Source organism: Lepisma saccharinum, chromosome 2 (assembly GCF_977018435.1).
Source record: "Lepisma saccharinum chromosome 2, izLepSacc3.1, whole genome shotgun sequence".
In the NCBI taxonomy this organism is placed as follows: Eukaryota; Metazoa; Arthropoda; class Insecta; order Zygentoma; family Lepismatidae; genus Lepisma; species Lepisma saccharinum.
The window spans coordinates 186838542-186853043 of NC_139230.1; the positions used below are offsets into that span (position 1 = coordinate 186838542).

Below are 14502 nucleotides of genomic sequence, written 5' to 3' on the forward strand. Positions count from 1 at the left end.
GGGAAGAAATGTGATGTTAGAGATGATACATAATAAATTAAACATGCGTTCTCATCGTTGCGGTTAAACAAAGTGAACGGAAAAGCGACGTAAAAGTAGGCTAAATACAAAAATTTGCAATATATATTTAACTGAAGAAAACTGTCATTTACTGCAGGAAATTTAAAAACTCACCGTACCTTTTTATACCGTATCACCACTTATATTGCAGAAATTTGCGTGTAAACCAGTGTTCTAAAAGTATTATCTTAAAATTTGCGAAAAAAATATTATGACGAAAATAATTGTAATTCCAGAAAAGGCATGCCTGTAACATTAAGTTCTTGCCAGTCAGAACCAACCTATGTATTCACAATGAACAAGGCTGTTCACGTGTTCAGCCATTGACTGTTACAAGGTTTGCTTTGTCACACTAATGGGAAAACCCTCTACCGAGTGGCTGAATTATAGTAAATGCTGCTAGGGCATAATTCATCTCCAAGAAATGGAGCACAGATTTTTGCACTGGAAGTTGCAAGATACTTGTTTAACACAGTAAAGCCCGCATCACACGGAACTGGATTTCCAGTAGGTATGCTCTAGTTGGCGCTGGACTGGCTACCAATTTGCTAGTTTTCGCCTCACACGATACTTATCAGCGTACTTATCGATAGACTTTTGTTCCCATACGAGGAAACAACGTTTACTGTACACGTATGGAAGAATATTTTAGATGTTTTAAATGTAAACTCCGTGCAGTCAGCATAGATGGTGTAACTCAACGCGCCTTTCATGCTGTATACGTTATACATTGCTGGAACAACACTCGGAAACCACAGACAAAAGCGCTCCTTTGGACACTGACAGATTATCTTCACATGGTGAAACTTTGCTCTGATTGGCTGTTCCACAGAATCCAGTCGAGGAAAGCAAGTAGCATTTAAAACATGTCCTATTCCTCCAAACCAGTCAAGCAGTCAGCCAGGCGGCCATTATTGCTACGTAGAAAGTTAAGCCCCTATCACACGGAACTGGATTTCTAGTTGGAATGCTCTAGTTGACGCTGGACTGGCTACCCATTTGCTAGTTTTCGCCTCACACGGAACTTGTTATACCGTACTTGTCGATAGTCTTTCGTTCCCATAATGGCGGCCGCGCGAGATGTAAACAACGTATCACTTCACACTTTTAAAATACGATAACTATCCAACCGAGAAAAATATCGCATCGCATTAAATGGTTTTAGGTAGAGAAGAACGGCGCTGATAAAATACATACATTACAATGTTTACTATACACGTATGGAAGAATATTTTAGCTTTTTCAATTGTAGACATGCCTTTCGTGTTGTATGCACTCAAAAGCCACAGACAAAATAAGGCTACTTTACAAACTCACAGATTATCTTCGCATGGCCAAACTTTGCTCTGATTGGCTGTTCCACAGAATCTAGTCGAAGAAGTTAGTAGTAATTAGAACATGTCCTATTCCACAAAACCAGTCAAGCAGTCAGCCAGGCGGCCATGATTACTACCCAGAAAGTCAGTTCATCGCCAACTAGGGCATTCCAACTAGAAATCCAGTTCCGTGTGATAGGGGCTTTAGTTCTGCACCAACTAGGGCATTCCTACTAGAAATCCAGTTCCGTGCGATAGGGGCTTTACAAGTGACTTTGTTGTTGCTTCCGCGGCTCATGCTAAGTTGACGAGACGAGCAGAAGCTCTGCCTGCACGAAGTGATGACGTCAGAGGACCTCGTGTCTGTGGAGAGAACGTTTTGAAATCTGTGACGTAGGAGGTGAATTTCAGCGGTGTTTGAAGGCGTGTTTCTCGAAAACCAAAACAAATATCGCCGAGATATTTTGCACATCTCATGTTTGTGTCATTATCTGTAAAATGAATGGATTTAAAATGTTTTTCATGTCAAAGTGGAAATGTCCATTGTACATTTAGATGAAATATTGTTCGGTAGCCTCAAAAAACATCCCCGGGTAGCCCCACAAACCATTGACGTTAGCCCCAAAAACCATGCACGGGTAGCCCCACAAACCATTGACGTTAACCACAAAAAACATCCACGGGTAGCCTTACAAACCATTGACGTTAGCCCCTAAAAACATCCACGGGTAGCCCCACGAACCATTCACACGAGGTTAGGTAAGGCCTGTTATGTTAGGTTCCATTAGAACTCATTTCACCCCTAAATTCATCGAAAAAATAGGGTTCGTAATACAATTGAACGTCATAAATCATTTTCTTGTAAAACAAAGGCGTAGTTGGAAACAATGACAGGATATTACATTTTCGTTACATATACACTTATATATATATATATATATATATATATATATATATATATATATATATATATATATATATATATATATATATAAATTAGCTTTTTTTCAAATTTCCAGACGTGACCCCCGGTTTCTTACAACAGATTCGTGATTAGGAGGCCAAAATTAGTTAGTATACCGAAAATTAACAAAATTGGAGACTTTCTCTATATTGTCAACTCGCTCAAAATTTTGGCAATGAACAGCCCCATTAACAACTTTTTAAAATGACCAATCGGTATTTCCCGAGTGCTCGCAATCCCGAAAAGTCGGGAAGTCATTTTCCGAAGTAGGGATCGGGACGGGAATTTTTTTTTCCCGATCCCGGTCTCGTATTTCGGAATCCCGCACACCCCAAGTGCATTGTGGAATATGTGTTTATTTTCATAACCAGCTCCAGTGGATTCTGTGCGCATGTCTCAGGCAACACTGAAACGAGTCACTGGTGAAGGATGGCGAAGGAGGTATGAATTTATTGTAGTGATAAGTTGTGGTTTTCAAATAAGGTTTGATTATTTATTAAGGTTTGTAATATAATAATGTATTACCACAAAACGCTACTTACAGTTCCTTTCATGCGTAATTGTAAGTTCGTGAAGTTGGTAATGCAATTGAGACAACGAATTTTTCGATCTTCCTGTCTCTTTAAATTTCGTCTGCTACATATTATCAAATGTAGTTGTCACCTCTGAATATTCATGTAAGTTTATCATCGACTTTTTTGGTATAAGATTATTTTTTTAATTACTATCATCAGTTACCTTTGTAGTAACGGTAGTATACGTTGGGTTCCAATAGCATTAATACAATGAAAAATGTTTTTCCTGCTACTAAAAGCAATGCATTTCTCCATTCGTTCGTGTCCGTATTGTTTACACACAGTTTCTTTCATTATTTCTTCGAGGAATGCCTACAAGGTTAGGTTAGGTTTCATTAGCATAAATACAATGACTAATTATTACTTACGCTAAGTGAACTAAACCTAGCTAACTAACAACATAGGCATTTTTTGCTTTCACTAGATTTGTGCAGGAATATGCCTTTTTCTTCATTGCTACGATTTCAATACCACCCAACCTGGACACGTTTTTCTGTTTTTTTTTTAAAGGAAAAATTTTTTCCACACCTTAAAACTTACTTTTCCCGATTATTAACTACAGAACGTTACCAAAAAATTATGAACCGCGTTCCTCCTAAGCAGCCCATATTCTGCAGTCTTACATAAGGCCTAGATTAGCGTTCACTTTAATGTATTTAGTAACACTTTACTATACCGGAGACGGATTTCTTCAAATTTACAGGAGAAAGTACTTAAGCAAATCATTTTCTGTAGCGTTGTTGGTGTTCGGGAATGTACTTTTGATCCATTTTAATGGGAATGCATATGGTTTTCTACGAAAATCTATTTCCGACGCGCTATTGCTGCTGCCGCCATTTGCTTTCTGCAGGAGAGCACGATACGCTCTTGTATTGTCCGTATATGCTAAATTGAACGAAAGGAGTGCTAATGGAACCTAACCTAATAGGCCTAACCTAACCTAGTACTCATACCTCGTCCCCGTGATGGTTCGTGGGGTTATCGTGAATTTTTGGGCTAACGTCAATGGTTTTTGGGGCTACCCGTGGATGGTTTGTTGGAAATAAGGAACAACAGTAAGTACTCGTTAATATAAGAAATATGCATTATTTTCGTTAGAAATTCATTATTTCACCTAATGAAATGTTCCGCAATGCAGAATGGTACGTTAGCAATGACAAAATTGCGAAATAAATCATTGATAGGTGTCTCCGGTATAGTAAAGTAGTACCATGTATTTGTTAAGCAGCTGTGATCACAAATGGAGAGTCTGAATTTTTGTGCTTGCAGGGAAAATGTTTTACAAGGTCACATCTTGTGTTTGTGTGTACTAATTGTGTGAAAATACTTGGTTTATTATCTACTTCAACTGCAGTTACAACTTCCAATCGCTGATTTGTATCTTTTACATTATATTTGTGCCCCATCTACATCATACGTATTGACGACACTGCCAAGAGCACAAACCCAACTTCCAATGGCTGGATACTAATCTTTTTTTTTTTATCCCTTAGATCATTATATGAGTAATATAGGACTTATCAGCTTGGTTGTTGTAACTATTGTACATTATACAGTTTGGATACATGCCTAGATTTGACTTCAATATGCAGAATGAGTTTTTGGTAATGGTTCTGATTGTGTAATGATTTTCATAAGTTTTGTTGGAGCATTATGAAGTCTTTTGGAATGTTTGAAATGATTGTAGAAGTAAGTTTAAAGCTTTGGGAGAGAGTGCAGTTGAAAGTTGCAAACTTGATCTGCCTAACTTATTTACATTTAGGTATTAGGTATGTTTGTACCAAACCTGACCTGCCCAACCCATGTAGGATGTGAATCTATTATTCACACACCACTACCAGACAGTTTCGGTAACCTTGACCCTCTGTAAAGTGAACTATTTTGCATGGTTTATGAAGGTTACATTGCTTAAGAACATTTTCAGTTGTTTTTAGTTCATGGAAATGTGGTGTTGTGTAGCAAAGTTGATCTGTTACCTTAACATGAAGCAGGACTGCACGAAGGCTTTACATAAGTTAATATAGTACCCAACATGACATTCCACAACAGCAGCTATAGTTTTATATCATTAGGTTTTGAGCTGATAGCAATTTCCATGTTCTTATGCTATTTTGGTGTGCATATGAACAGTTTTTACTAGTCAAAAGTGGTGAAAGATTCCAAGATGGCAGTTTTTTTTTTTTTACTTGCCCGAGCCATACTTTGGGATCAAACATCTCCAATATTTGCATTTTTCATGTGCTAAAAAGCCCGACCCTGTGGCCGAGTGGTTAGTACATCGCGCTGCGACGCCAAGGGTCCCGGGTTTGAATCCCGGTCGGGCTTGGTTGTTTGTGAATGTCCATTCATCAGTTTCATCACTCATCGCCATCTTCGCAAATTAGCCAAGAGGCACAAAACACGAAGTAAAATAACCTAAATCAATCAAAATCATGTGCTGAAACCAATGTTCCATTATGTAAAACATTGATATCTGTCGATTGAAAAAAGTCAACATAATTCTTGAGGGAGTGCAGTAACAGCAGTTTCTTCAAGCTTAATACAGTTGATATCTGTTCCATATTTCTCCTAAATCTTCAAATATTTTGACAAAACTGCTGATGACATGCCCTTAACAGATTTTTAATTGGAGTGTATGGAAGGGAGAAATCATTCTCCATGAAGCTTACAGAAAGTAATGAGTGTGACTGTTCATTGTGTGTTTATGTACATTAATTGAAATCAAATGATGTGTGAAAATGCATGAGTTTAATGATTAGTGAGAGTTATACAATGAGAACCAGGGCTGTTACGATATTGTTATCTATTGTATTAGATTTCATTGTATTTTTGTCTCTTGAGAAATACAATGGTCAAACACTTAGGGGATTAAGTCAGAAATTGCATGCACAACCAGAAAAACTGTGCAACTATGATTTATTTGGACTCAATGACCCTTTCTGTAACAATCCACGTGAGTGTGGCAGCAGCAGCTTCAGGAGTGATGTCACGAGGCAGGACTCAAAAAATGATAAGAGGTGAAATGTACCAGCTACACGGACACCCCAGTAGTGTGATTCTGACTGTGAGAGAGAGTGTGTGGGCTTGTGTAGTGGAGTATTCAATATGAACAATGCCTGTAGAGCATGATTTATAAGAATCTATCGCATGTAGAGCCACTGGAAGGATGGTGACAGGACAGATGCAAAGGCAGGTAGCAGAAGCCCTTGACATATCTCGAAGTGTCATTTCTTGCCTGTGTACATGGTTACAGGAGATGGGAAATGTGTGGTGGAGGCCAGCACAAGGCCGTCGATGGGCGACGACCGGTATGTACTGTTAATGGCTCATCAGAATAGGCAAAACTGCGACTGACCAGAAATGTGAGCTTCTAATGGCCACACCATGCAAGGTATCAAGGAGGGAATGTGGAACCCATCATTTCCCAGTTAATGTGTGTGAAGTATGTATGGTGGTGGTGGGATTATGGTGTGGAAAGGAATCACCAATGGCAAACATACTGACCTCCATGTCATCTGGAATGGTATCTTGACAGCCCAGCAGTATCATCACGAGATTCTGAGGCCTCATGTTCTGCCTCTGGCTGCAGAAATTGGTGAACCGTTCATTTTTATGGATGATAATGCCTACCTCCACCAAGGGTGGATGGTGAATGACATGCTTCAGGATGAGGGCATTGACAGGTTGTTTTGACGTACGTGTTCTGCAGATCTTAATCCAATAAAGTATGTCTGGGAAGATGCATATCAGAAGGCCAGGACCTACTGACTCTTCAACAGCTGGAAATTGCTGTCCTAAAAGAGTGGCGAAGGGCCCCCAAGAACTTATCTTTAATCTTAATGATTCCATACCAAACGGACATGCAGCAGTGTTAGCAGTTCAAGGAGACCACACACCTTACTAGATGTCGGTTTCTGTTGTGAACATCACTGTTTGTATCAACTTATTCCGCTGTGGTACACTCATCTGGGCACTAGTTTACTATCCTTCGGACAGATTTATTCATTTCTACAGAAGAAACTACTTACTGTAATAAGTTCCTGTAGTATTGCCTAACATCGGGAAGGTGTTTGTGTGAAATTCAGGTAAGTTTTCCATATCCTGGAAACTGATTACTTCAAATTTAAAAGTTTTGGGGCAGGGGACTCCGACCAAAATCTAACATGCCTTTAACAGGGAGTCTATAGAGAAAGCTGGGGGCCACGTTAGTGGTTAGGGGCGGTAGGTCAATTACCCCAGGGGCGGAGCCCAGAATCGGTGGGAAATTTGGACTCCGAAATTTCAAACAAAAATAATTTTTTAGTTTAAATTTCCCACCGATTCTGGGATGGATAGCCCCAAAAACCATTCACAGAATGTTCCGCGAAGCAGATAGGTAAGTACGAATGTCAAAAATTAATGAAACTAAGAAGTTATAGGTGTCCGAAGGATAGTAAGCTGTTACCGACTACATAGCCTATTTGTAAATATTTAAGTTGAGATATATTCTGAAGTTCCTTCTTTTTTCTATGCATAGTATTTCTTTAATACTAAAAATGCACATCTAGTAATGAGTGCTACAACTCCTGCAATTGTTGGTTAGTCCAAGATTTTAACAAAGGACTGCTTCCCATGATTTAATACTGACAGGTTCATGTCTTCCATGTATTCCAATCCAGAGATGGAATTGTACATCATTGAACATTTAAAAAATTGATGTACTGAAAGATTTACAAGCATAAGAAAGTTTGGATTGCTAAACAATATTTTATTTATTCAAAAAGTTGTTAAATGTATAGAACAAGATAGAAGTGTAGAAGGAACTGTAGCAGTATTAAGACAAATCTGCCCAGTGTACTTAGGTAAGCAATTTGAAACAGGAGTGACATTTTCACTCAAGAAAACTGAAATACATACTGAAAATTGAATTTAATTCTGCAAAGGATAAGTTTATACTCTCGCAAATTATTTAGTTTCTTTCTGAGAAATTTATGGAACTTGCTTAAAGAATGGCATAATTAGCACATACTTAGCAAATGTCTGCTAAGTACAGTGGTGCCTTGCATGACAAATTCAATCCATACCAATATGGCATTCATTTTGCAAGTCGTTGGTTATGCAGACTGCTGTTTTCCATAGTTTACTACAGTAATAATATTAATCAGTTCCATATCCTGGGCCAAAATTGTGAAGCATCTTAAGAAAATTGCATGGAAAATGAAAAACACCACTAATGTTGGAAATTATAGGAATGTTCAAATTTATAAGTTATAGATATTAGGTACACTGCAGTGCATGCAGTCTCCTGTTGATTGTTATTTTGGGCTTCAATGCACTGATAGGTGTTTCCTGTACTGCATTTACAGCAATTGTTTTCATATGAATTGGAGCAGCAACCCGCCTGCTGAGAGATTAATCATGTGTGACGATATTAGTGTTCAATTTGTAATGTGGAACTGGGATTGTTATGAGGTACATTTTCCAGCCTGTGCATGTGTTAGTTATGTGGGACATTCATTATGCGATGTACCACTGTATATAAACATACAGGACAAAAATAGAATAATTTTGCAGGAAATGTAGCATTTTGCATGGCTCTTTAGAATGTAAATTTAGCCATGGATTAAACTGTCAATATCTGGTTGCTAATCATCTCTTCATGTTTCTTGACATGATTCTACATCATATGTGCAGCTACATGACTTATGCAAGTACTACAATAATGCTTGCTAAATACTTACAAGATTTTAGGGATGGGCCAATGTAAAATATCGGACAATACCCATCTAAAATTCCAAATGGTTCTTAAAGAACCTGAATAATTCATTGACTTCCTTAATAAATGTTTGATTCCATCTGACTGCAGTGAAAAAGAAGTTGCATATTTAGACATTTACTTTTTTAAAGGTAGGGAATGGAGATTAGCCATTAAAATTATAACAAAATGGCAGAATTTTGCACATTTTGCACTAAATATTTATAGATGTATCAGATCGGTAAAAGTTTCGGCAATGTTACCAGTATGATTATATCGGCTGATACCGATAGAGTACCATTTAATTTGTCCCATCCCTGCTAAGTTTTTCTTGTAGAAAGATTGTACTGCTCCAGCTAGTGACAATTTGCCATCAAATGCCAATGAAATCAACTACTGCTGCGTTAGTCACGGTTTGCAGATTTAAAATCAGTTTTCCTTTCATATTACATACATGTGCATTTTAATTCACAGACAGAAGTAATTTTGACATAATTACAGATCACAAAGTAGACTGCAGATGTTTTTTTACCCATAAATTTTAGATGCGAGAATAATGTTTTCATACATACAGTGGGTTCTGAAGTATTTTTTCACGTAGCTCTAGATAGCAAAGTTACAGGTCAACCTCCATAGTGGAGTAGTTAGCACAGTGCACTACGACTTCAACAGTCCTGGATTTGAATCCCAGTCTGGGCATGGATGTTCTTTGTGAGTGTCCTTTCATCATACCAATCTCGACCTCATGGTAACGATTAGCCAAAAATGACATGACATAACAAAAATCAAATCAAAGTTACAGGCCACTAAAATACGAGATAATGTGAACATCTTATGAAAGTTATACCATGCAAAAAAATAAAACTTACACATGCTTCGTCTTTTTTCTTTCATAAAGATCTAACACTAATATATATTAATGAATAAATATGAGCAATTGTTTGAAAAACCAAAGGAAGAAAAAATAAACATTTTGTATTAAATTTTCCATTTTTATGGAATAGTCAAAAGGATATCCTTCATTGAAGCTACTCCACAATTACATTTTGTATGTTTCTTTGGTAACATACTCTATCTACCACTTTTGGCTAATTACAAAATTACAGTGATGATATGAAATTGATGATAGGACCCTCCCACAAAGAATGCCTGTGCCCAGGCTGGGATCGAACCTGAGAATTTTGATGGCAAGCAGGCCCGTAGCCAGAAATTCTTAGTAGGTTGGTGGGGGGGGGGGGGCAAGTCAATCCTAGAGGGGGCAAATTTGTAATATATTGTGTTGCATTGGCAGATATAGCAAGGTACAGAGGGGCACTTGCCCCCTCCTCCAACAGTGATAACTAACAGGAAAGGAGTGATATCTTGAAACTCCAATGAACAAAAAAGGTTTGAGCAACATCAAATAACAATATTTCGATAATCTCCTATCGGACTAACAAAGAGTATAAGAATGAAGTTTAACATAAATAGACTAATCAGGGTGGTATCTACTTTATATTTAAAGGTCAATAATGTTAATAGACAATTAATATTTACCAACAGCTTGGGGCTTCTCTGCAGAGCTGATTAAGGAAGTCCTTTATAAATCGTGCTTCATAATGTTTCCCTCTAGTTTCCAGTATGCAAGATTTTTACGCACAAAGGAATGTAACGAGAATCCAACAACACCATTGTGCTGTGTTATGCAAGAAAAATCGAATAAATTATGTAATAATGGTTACATATTATCTACACTTTGATGAATTGTGTACAAATTTGTAATACATTTTTTGTAGGCCTTCTTGGTAAAGGTAAAGTGTTCCCCTGTGCTTAGCACCATGCCATGAAGGCATATAGGGGGTGTGGGGGTAATGCCCCACACTTTCTTGGTCTGGTTGAGGTTGGGGGTGATGTGATCAGCATCATGCCCCTGACCACCTTTACTCCCCAGGGTTTCTCCCAGGTACGCATGGCATTCTACACTGGGTGGGTGCCAGGGCCCCTTCCAACGTTAGAAAAGTTCCTGGATTTGAACCGGCCTGGGATCGAACCCAGGACATTTAGCTAAAGTCTTTCATTTGAAGCAAATAGAACCCATGTAGTCCACCACGAATTCTATTTGCTTCAAATGAAATACTTTAGCATCATTACAGACAATTTTTGCCTATTGGTTATGTTAACCATTTTGCAAAATATTGTGTTCTTGCAATACTGTGTTTGAGACCAAATTGATTGATTGATCAATGACTTTTTGGATTAGTGTCGTCATTAATATTTCATATCACGTTTTATAGAGGGAAATGTTGTATCCTCTTTACATTATGAAATATACCTTCCTTAATGACTGTGGTACGAAACCGAATGATATAAGAGGCCTCCTTCGCCTTACCCCATTTCTGCGGCACAAGGTCTCGGGGCCACTTATCACCATCACTTTTTGAGCAGAAGCATACAAACCCCAAATATCAGAGTATTTTTATGCTGATAATGATTTCTTCCAGTCACAGAATGACTTAAGATATATGAATAAAATTAGGAGAATCCACTCATAGCAGAAGAGTTTGTCAAAAAATTAGATTGTGTCTGAGGGACTTTAACAGACAATGTCTGCTACAGACACAATGTAATATTATAACTATAAGAAAATAAATAGAATATAATTTAAGAGATTTTCAATCGTATTTATTTGACTGCAGCTTTTTTTCTTTTTGTCATTTGTCAAAAAATTAGATTGTGCCTGAGGGACTTTCACAGACAATGTCTGCTACACACACAATGTAATATTATAAATATAAGAAAATAAATAGAATATAATTTAAGAGATTTTCAATCGTATTTATTTGACTGCAGCTTTTTTCTTTTTGTCATTTTCTTGAACCTATTTTCATAGGGTGCCGCCTGATGAACACTGATAACTTTCACATTGTGTACAAGACATCAAGCCAAGCAACTTTTCTCAGTCACTATTTGCTCATCTAATTCTTCTTTTGTTGTTACAAGCAATTGAAATATGGCATCTTTTGTCCTTAATGTATGCAATCCCGTTGATAGCTTCGGAGTTGCAAATGTCATCTATTTTTACTGCCATTTAAAATTCTTAGAGCAATATATAACATGCTATGGAAAATATATCATGCGAACAGTCAGGGTTAAAACTTAACTTTTCCTTTATAAAATGGATATCATAACACACACCTATGTTGCTTATCATATTTGATGTGTTTGCATAGAGAAATGATCCATAAGATTTGATTGATTGACTTGCTTTATTTTACATCGCCTTTTGTGCCACTTTTGGCAAATTTGCAAAAGCCAAGCAACTTTTCTCAGTCATTATTTGCTCATCTTAATTCTTCTTTTGATGTTACAAGCAATCGAAATATGGCACATCTTTTGTCCTTAATGTATGCAATCCCATTGATAGCTTCGGAGTTGCAAATGTCATCTATTTTTACTGCCATTTAAAATTCTTAGAGCAATATATAACATGCTATGGAAACGATATCATGCGAACAGTCATTGTTAAAACTTAACTTTTCCTTTATAAAATGGATATCATAACACACACCTGTGTTGCTTATCATATTTGATGTGTTTGCATAGAGAAATGATCCATAAGATTTGATTGATTGACTTGCTTTATTTTACATCGCCTTTTGTGCCACTTTTGGCAAATTTGCAAAGATGAGGATGAGTGGTGATATGATGAAATTTATGAATGGGCACTCATAAAAACATCCATGCTCAGGCTGGGATTCGAACCCGGGACCCCTGGCATCGTAGCATGATGGGCTAACCACTCCACCACAGGGGCCGGCTCATAAGATTTGAAATTGGTATATACACTCCACAAGATGCTTAGTTTAACCCATATCAAACTACACATTTTATTGCTTTCTAGCTGAAATAATAAATGTGAAACACTATCACATTTTCATCGTGTTTGATAATAATTTGAGCCAGTAAGCTGTCCTACATCTTTCACTAGCTGACCTCCATGGTGGGATGGTTATATAACACACTACAAAGCCAGGGCTTCCAGGTTCGAGCCTGGGCATGAGTGTTCTTTGTGAGCAGAGGCGAAACCACAATTTTTTATCTGGAGAAGGGGTCAAGTACCAGGACAAACATGCCAATAATAGTAATATAGTGGTGGTAGTAATAATAGTAGCATTAAACGATGTTATTATCGTCGTAAATCATGCAAAAGAGGGTAGAAGTCTGTGCTAAAGCATTTGTGTTTAACCCTAGAACACTACCGTGTTCCAATATTACAGTATAACTACCGCTACGTAAATTTTACGTACATGAAGAAATCTATTTTTAAAACAACCTCTACATCATGAAAACAAATTTCTATTAATTGTGAACATTATTTTGTTTATTTTTCCTTATATTGGAATTTTATTCTTCATTTTAAAATGTATAAGCATGGTTTTATTAAACATAGAATATTTTAAGAGACGGTCTTGCTTGACAAGCCTGTTCGTACATTAAGAATGAAGGCGAAAAGTTCGAACAATGAAAATCAAACAATAGTAATATTCACAACGCTGTAAATAAGGAACAAATGTAATTTTAAAGTCTTGCAAGAAAATAGTGCATGCTTCTAAACTTTTGTTTTCAAAATCTAAGTATCCAAATCGAATTTACAAATGTCAAAATTACGTGGAAGATATTTCTGGTTTTACACAGATACGTAAAATTGACGTACAGTGCACAACATAACAAACGAAATCAAGACGATCAGCGCTTGCACCCTCCTTATCACAGTGCTGCCTTATGTCCGACAGACAACTTGAGGCACTGCTAGGCAGAGGGGTGAGTGGGTGCGAGGTGGGAGGTAGGGGAGTGATTTGAGCGCAAAGCATACGTAAATTTTACGTACGGTAGTGTTCCACAAATTGGCTTCCCACAGGAGCAGTACGTAGTTGTCATCCTCCTTTTCTTGTAGTTGCAGAAACTGCAATACTTTCTGTTCCCTTGTGACGTGGCTGCTACTGTACTTGTCTCTTCCTTCCCCAGTACCTTCAAAATTGACTTTCTTAATTCCTGTGACAGTCCTGGATTTATTAGCCTTTGCTCCTGCCAGATTTTGGTCAAGTTCTCATGGAGGTGAAGCATGAACTGAAGTTGTGAGAATGGTCTCTTTTTTGAGTTGCCCTGATTGTTGTAGAAGTTGTGAGTGTGATTAATGTATCCATTGATCGCTGCGATGTTGATCATATTATAGAAAAATGAGATATTATAGAAAAATTCACGCAAATCTTACGTGAATACAAATGGCATTATTACTACATGCACATCAAAATTACGTGCAAGATTTTTCTTCTGTTACTATCGCTACGTATTATTGACGTACAGAGTCCCACATAATGCACAAACTAAAGACGTTCACTGCTTCCGCCCTCCTTACCACAGTGCTGCCACGTGCCTGACAGAATGCCCGAGGAATACCATAGGTGGAGGGGTAGGTGGGTGGGATGTGGGAGGTAGGGGAGGGAATTGAGCGTGAAGCATACGTAAATTTTACGTACGGTAGTGTTCTAGGGTTAAACAAATGATTTGAAATAATTTTTCCAACACGTTCAATTTCATATTAGCTAATAATGGAAAACAAGCACACAAACTGTATTTTTGAAAGACAGAATATGCATGACGAACATTATTCTTTTTGTACATATGACATGTATAACTTTCATGTGCAACATATATTTTATACATATGCAACATGGAGCAACGTAAAATAAGAAAATACATGTGCAACATGTTGACACTAAATTGTGTACATATTCAAAGTTTCTTTAATATATATATATATATATATTATTTTAATACATTACATGATCAATTCATCCGCCAAATTGTCTCTCA

General features: G+C 37.4%; 1 protein-coding gene across 4 annotated transcripts in view; it reads left to right on the forward strand.

Moving 5' to 3' along the window:
- Positions 1-2702: 2702 nt before the first annotated feature.
- Positions 2703-14502, forward strand: part of LOC145984235 (uncharacterized) — a 58984-nt gene continuing 47184 nt past the window's right edge. For 2 of the 4 annotated variants that reach the window (XM_083117810.1, XM_083117814.1), the window contains exon 1: positions 2703-2781. The gene's annotated coding sequence lies outside the window, so the exon portion shown is untranslated. Of the gene's footprint in view, positions 2782-2811; positions 2842-2955; positions 3018-14502 lie in introns of those variants that run through there. The other 2 variants (XM_083117812.1, XM_083117813.1) reach the window with 2 other exon arrangements.